This window comes from Solanum tuberosum, unplaced genomic scaffold (assembly GCF_000226075.1).
Source record: "Solanum tuberosum cultivar DM 1-3 516 R44 unplaced genomic scaffold, SolTub_3.0 scf00559, whole genome shotgun sequence".
Taxonomy (NCBI): Eukaryota; Viridiplantae; Streptophyta; class Magnoliopsida; order Solanales; family Solanaceae; genus Solanum; species Solanum tuberosum.
The window spans coordinates 226,474-232,387 of record NW_006239486.1 but is presented as its reverse complement, the minus strand read 5'-3'; the positions used below and the strand labels follow the sequence as shown (position 1 = coordinate 232,387).

The window sequence follows — 5,914 nt, the reverse complement described above, 5'->3', positions numbered from 1 at the left end:
TATGTTTGAGGAGGATTAAATATACTCATATGGGATTATATTTTTTTTAAAATAAAAAATAAAAAATAAAACTAAAATTAATTTTTTCATATCCGTTAGAGGAAAAGGGTATATGTGAGCCATTTGTATATAAGTAGGGGTATATATGAGCCACTTTCATAACGAGGGGTATATCAGCTCTAAATGACAAAGTTGAGGGGTTTAAATATGTTATCGAATTTTGATAAAAGGTTTATTTATGTTATTTGTTTAAAAGTTGGCCTATGTATGTCATTTTTGGTTGAAAAAGGCTCATTCATGTCATTATTTGTTAAAGGAAAACGGTTTCAATTTTGCAAAATTATTTTTTACACGTGGTCAATTATGAATTTATGATTCAGTCACGTCATTAATTAAATTAATTTTTAAAAAGAAAAAGACTTAATGTCATTGAACTTTGAGAAAAGACTCATCTACATCATCCGTTAAAAGTTTGGCTCATCTGTGCCATTTAAGTTAACAATTAATGACTTCGATAAGTCTTTTCTCAAACAGAAATGATATAGATAAACCAAACTTTTAACGAATGACATAAATGAGTTTTTTCTCAAATTTCGATAGCATATACTCTGGTGGTATCAAGTATCAATTTAGCTAGTTTTCACTGAATCACTACATCTTCCTCCTTGATACCACTAGAGTATATATATTCTGATGGTATCATTAGTGTTTTTAGTGAAAATAACTGTTTTTTCTTCTTTGATACCACCAGAGTATATGTATACTCTGATGATATCAAGTATCAATTTAGCCAGTTTTCATTGAATTATTACCTCTTTCTCCTTGATACCACCAGAATATCAAGGAGTAATTGAATAGTGTTTTCGGTGAAGAATTACTTTTTCTTCTTTGATACCACTCATACCTAATTCAAACTTCTGGTTGGACGAAACTAAAGTCTCATCGCCGATTAGGAATTGATTTTGTGATAAAGTATCCTGACCAACACCATAATTTGTGTATGAGGCTATGGAGATAAGGAAATGACAGATAGTGAATAACGAAGGTATAGCAAAGCGCTAAAGAAACTTTGAGTAGAAGAAAAGATTAGTGCTTTCTTAATTTTCTTTTCCATTGTGCTGCACTAAAATTCTAATGCTATCCTTCAACGGAATTCGCATACATTGTAGCATGGGGAAGAAGAAGAAGACAACAAAGGAGGCGAAATTGAAGTGAGTAGCTTCGCGTAAAAGGTAGCTTGGAGAAGAAGGCAACGAAGGAGGCAAAATTGGCCTGGATAGTTTTGCGCTAGATTATATAAAAGGGGTATAAAAGTAATGGGGCATATGAACTTGTAAATAGTTTCACTTTTTGGGATACACAAATTATTCAGTGATTTGAATTCGTTTGATGGGAGAGAGAGAAAGAATTTTGAAATTCAAATTGTAATGAAGGAATTAATTGATAAGATTGTGGGAGTGAAAATATGGAGAGATTGAAGGAATGAAAATAGGAATGAGAAACGTGGGTTTGGAGTGGATGAGTTTGGTATCCGGAAGATTGAGATTTTTTGGAGAAAATAAGAATTTTTTGTAAAATTTTAAAATGATAGAAAATATAGTAAATAAAGACGTGTATATATATGTAAGTTTTCAATATTATTTTCCCTAGATAAAAGCTCAATTAAGACCCATTATTCCCTCCTTCCCATTGGTAAAGTAAGACCCAAGTATATATAATTGATTAATTTTACATTTGCATCAAAGCATATTTATGTCAATATTACAATTTTTTGATTATTTTCATAATAGTAGATTTTTATAACTAACGTAGCATATTTAATCAATATATTATCACTTTTTTTTAAAAAAATCTGATCATTTTCTATCCTTTTTCCAAAATATAAAAATTACATTAAAATTCTTATTATTCTGTTTCTATTTCCCTTTTATTCATAACTCATAAATTATATTAGTCTCTTTATCATATAAGAATCTTGATAATTTTCAAAGTTAATATATAGTTAAAACTAGTTCGAAACAAGAAAAAATAGTAAAAAGCTCATGGTAATGTAGAATATTGTAAACTAAATAAAATAAAAATTAAAAGAAGGGTGTGATGGAGCAAGATAAAGTACACAAAAATGTTAAAGAAGGAAGATATAAGGCAAATTGAATTATAGTGGGTTAAGATTAATCTTTTTTGTTGCACCTTGTCCTACCCCTTTTATCTTCTTGAAATTTTCCCGACTTTAACTATTACTCATTTATATTTAAAACTCCTTACTGAAATTTTTGTCTCTGTCTACGAGGGAGAGGATGAGGAAGAAATGGAGAGAAATGATGAGATGATGAATGTTAATCATCAACAAGTTTTTTAGGAACCCAAGATAATTCTCAATCGCTACAATATTCTCTGTCACAGCCTCTGACCTTGGGGTGAGCACTTTGTACGCCCTGGATAAACTTCCACTGTGTAATAGGCAAATCACACAGGGGATGTAAACCGCACTAGGCAAGCCCTATACGACAAGCTCGACTCATAAGACATTGAGGAGGTATCGATCCCATCCCAAATCATCTGTGTGGATGACCACCCGCCAAACCAACTAAACCTTCCAAAACAACAAGTTATGAATACCTATATTATATAATAAGTTGAAAAATTCTTTTAATGTTCTCTTTCTTTTTCATCATTTTTTAAAAGAGGATTTTATCATTTAGTTTCTTTTTCACCACTTAAATTTTTTTCTTATAATTAGTTATATAAGCTCAATAGCATACCTCATATTTTTTCTTTGGCCTCATGATGTGATGTCCCGCTATACTCTTGAGTTTAAATCACAAGATATTTGAAGTTTAATTAATTTTTATTTTATTTTTATGTGCCAAAGACATAGAATTTTTTTTTTTATAAAGTACATACATATTTTTTTTTATATCTCTTTTAATTTAATTTAATTATAAGAAATTTATTTTAAAGTCCATAAATGATATATGTGTTCCACAACCATACTTTACTAGTAGTAGTTTTTTTAAAAATAAACACGAATGTAAAAAAAAGAAATTGTTATAAACACATCACCCATACATAATGCCACCTAGGATAACAAGTCATTTTAACCATGTATAAAACTACATATTGCTAGTGATTTTAACATTCACTGCACAGTTAAAATAATGACACCACACGCATTGCGTAAGCTTGCCATGCTTCCTATTCTACCCTTCATAAAACTAAAAAATTACACTCTCTACTACCTTAACTTAGATTAAACACAAGGGTAAAAATGTCATTTTCAATCAACTAGCTTAAACTTCAAAATTCATATAAGATCATTAGATAAAGATTCAAATAAAAATTCCATCAAGTTTGTTACACTTAATTTTCAAAATTCTCCAATATGGCTATTTCTTCCAAATTTACTGGTATTCTTCTGATCGTCATCCTTATCTCTTTTCCATCGAAAACGAAAGGTGAATATGAAAATAATAATACTTCAACGAAATGTGGTTCAAATAGTGATAGACAAGGATGTACAAACAACAAAAATGAGGCATTAAAGTTGAAACTTGTTGCCATTGTTTCAATTCTTATGACAAGTATGATTGGTGTTTGTTTACCTCTCTTCTCTCGTACAATTTCCGCGTTACAACCCGATACAAATTTATTCGTGTTGGTTAAGGCATTTGCTTCCGGAGTTATACTAGCCATGGGTACATGCACGTTTTACCTGACTCATTCGATTGTCTTAGGTCAAATTGCTTGCCTGAGAATCCTTGGAGAAAATTCCCATTTACTACGTTTGTTGCTATGATTTCCACGATTTTAACTCTAAGCATTGATTCGTATGCCATGAGTTGCTTTAAGAAGAAGAAATTGGAAAATGGAGATGGAAATGTTGGAGATTATGTTCAAAATAATGCTAAGATGGAGTTTCAAAATGGCCATGTTCATGGAGTACTAGTACTCAAATGTGATGATAAAGGTTCACAATTGCTTAGGTATAGGGTTGTGGCTCAGGTACAATATTTACTAATGTATAGTCAGACCTCTCTATAACATCATCCTTAATTTCGAGATTAGCTGTTATAATGACCGAATCTTATACACCTATAACAAACATTTGACATATAAACAATATTTTGACTATTATAGGGAAAAAAAAAGATGTAAAAAATCTGTTTTTTAAAAAAAATTATGAATTAGTAACTTTAATGTAAAATCTTAAGCTTAATCACACTTTCGATAGAGAAGGAAATCTTTTAATGATTATATAATATTTGTTTATATAAGAGAGATCTGACTGTCGATACGATCATATATAATATAGATTTTGGAGCTAGGGATAATTGTGCACTCAATAGTGATAGGATTATCCATGGGTGCATCTAATAATCCATGTACAATTAGGCCATTAGTAGTTGCTATATGTTTCCATCAACTTTTTGAAGGAATGGGTCTAGGAGGTTGCATACTCCAGGTATATATTTTTGATCGATCGCGTATATACAACAATAACAATAATAACTGTGTCTCAGTTCTGTTCTAATTTTTTTATTTTTCGCATTTAGGCGGACTATGGTATGAGGATGAAATCAATGTTGGTGTTGTTTTTCTCAATAACAACACCATTTGGTATAGCACTTGGAATTGGATTATCAAATGTGTATAGTGAAAATAGTCCAACATCACTTATAGTTGTGGGATTGTTGAATGCATGTTCAGCTGGTTTATTGAATTATATGGCACTTGTGGATCTTCTTGCTTTTGATTTTATGGGTACCAAATTGCAAAATAATATTAAGCTTCAATCATGGGCTTATCTTGCTGTTTTATTAGGTGCTGGTGGAATGTCTATTATGGCTATATGGGCCTAAATTGAATTTATTTTCAAACCCCTTGATACGATATCAGTGGTGTGTGTAATGCATCTGACTACACGATATGTCCATATGGGCATGAAATTATTCGTTTTTTGATTTCATTCTAGTTTTGTTTGCATTGTCAATGTGTAGTTATTAGTAGTGGAAATAATGCGTAATTTCGTATCACTAAATTAAATATCTAAATTCATTTTCTTTGTTGAATCTGAATTGATTTCTCAGATGGTTACTTTTGTTGTTAAAGAAAATTTAGATTAGGGTAGCTTTATGAGATTATAATAACTATCAGTTGTGTTCATCGCAAAATAAAAAATAAAATAAAAAGACAGTTTGATTAACTTTCTCAATTAGTGTTAAAATATCACTACTATCATGACACATAAAAAGAAAAAATTGACAATAATTAATTTAAAACTCTAATTGTGCATATCATTAAAGTTTAAAAGTCCTCCACGTCTTTATTAATAAGTAGCAAATTAAAGTGTCAAAATTGAATAAATGAGGGTAGAGCTTTCAATATGGGCAGAGCTGTCAATATGGGATGGCCCATCCATTCGGACTAATCCATACATGCTTTGAAATTTGACGGGTTAGACTGGGCTAGCCCATTTTTTGTGTGGGCCAAAAAATGGTCGGCCCAGCCCACAAGTACGTGGGCTACAGGTTTTGCCAGACCAGCCCTCTTTTCTTAAAAGTATATTTTTTTATAATTTTTTAAATTAAATTATAATTAAAAAATATTATCATAAATATCGACAAGACAATATTACATGGTGTTAGTGTTACTACTTATTAATCAAATACACAAAAAAAACTATCTTTATAATATTTATTAAGTTTGATTTCAAGTAAAAAACATAAATAGCTAAATAGAAATATTAACCTAAATGTTTTCCAATGATCACAATAAAATACAAAAACTATGACAATATTCCATAGGCTATGGCCTACGTAGTGATTCCCTAGAAATTTTAGAGAATTTTTATTTTATGTAGTACATATTTTATAAACATAATTTGTATTTAAATTGTAATATTTCAAACTTTAAA

At 30.1% G+C, this 5,914-nt stretch overlaps 1 pseudogene; it reads left to right on the top strand.

The window, feature by feature from the left end:
• The first annotated feature begins 3,382 nt into the window (after nucleotides 1–3,382).
• Nucleotides 3,383–4,888, top strand: LOC102588884 (fe(2+) transport protein 1-like; annotated as a pseudogene).
• Nucleotides 4,889–5,914: the final 1,026 nt, after the last annotated feature.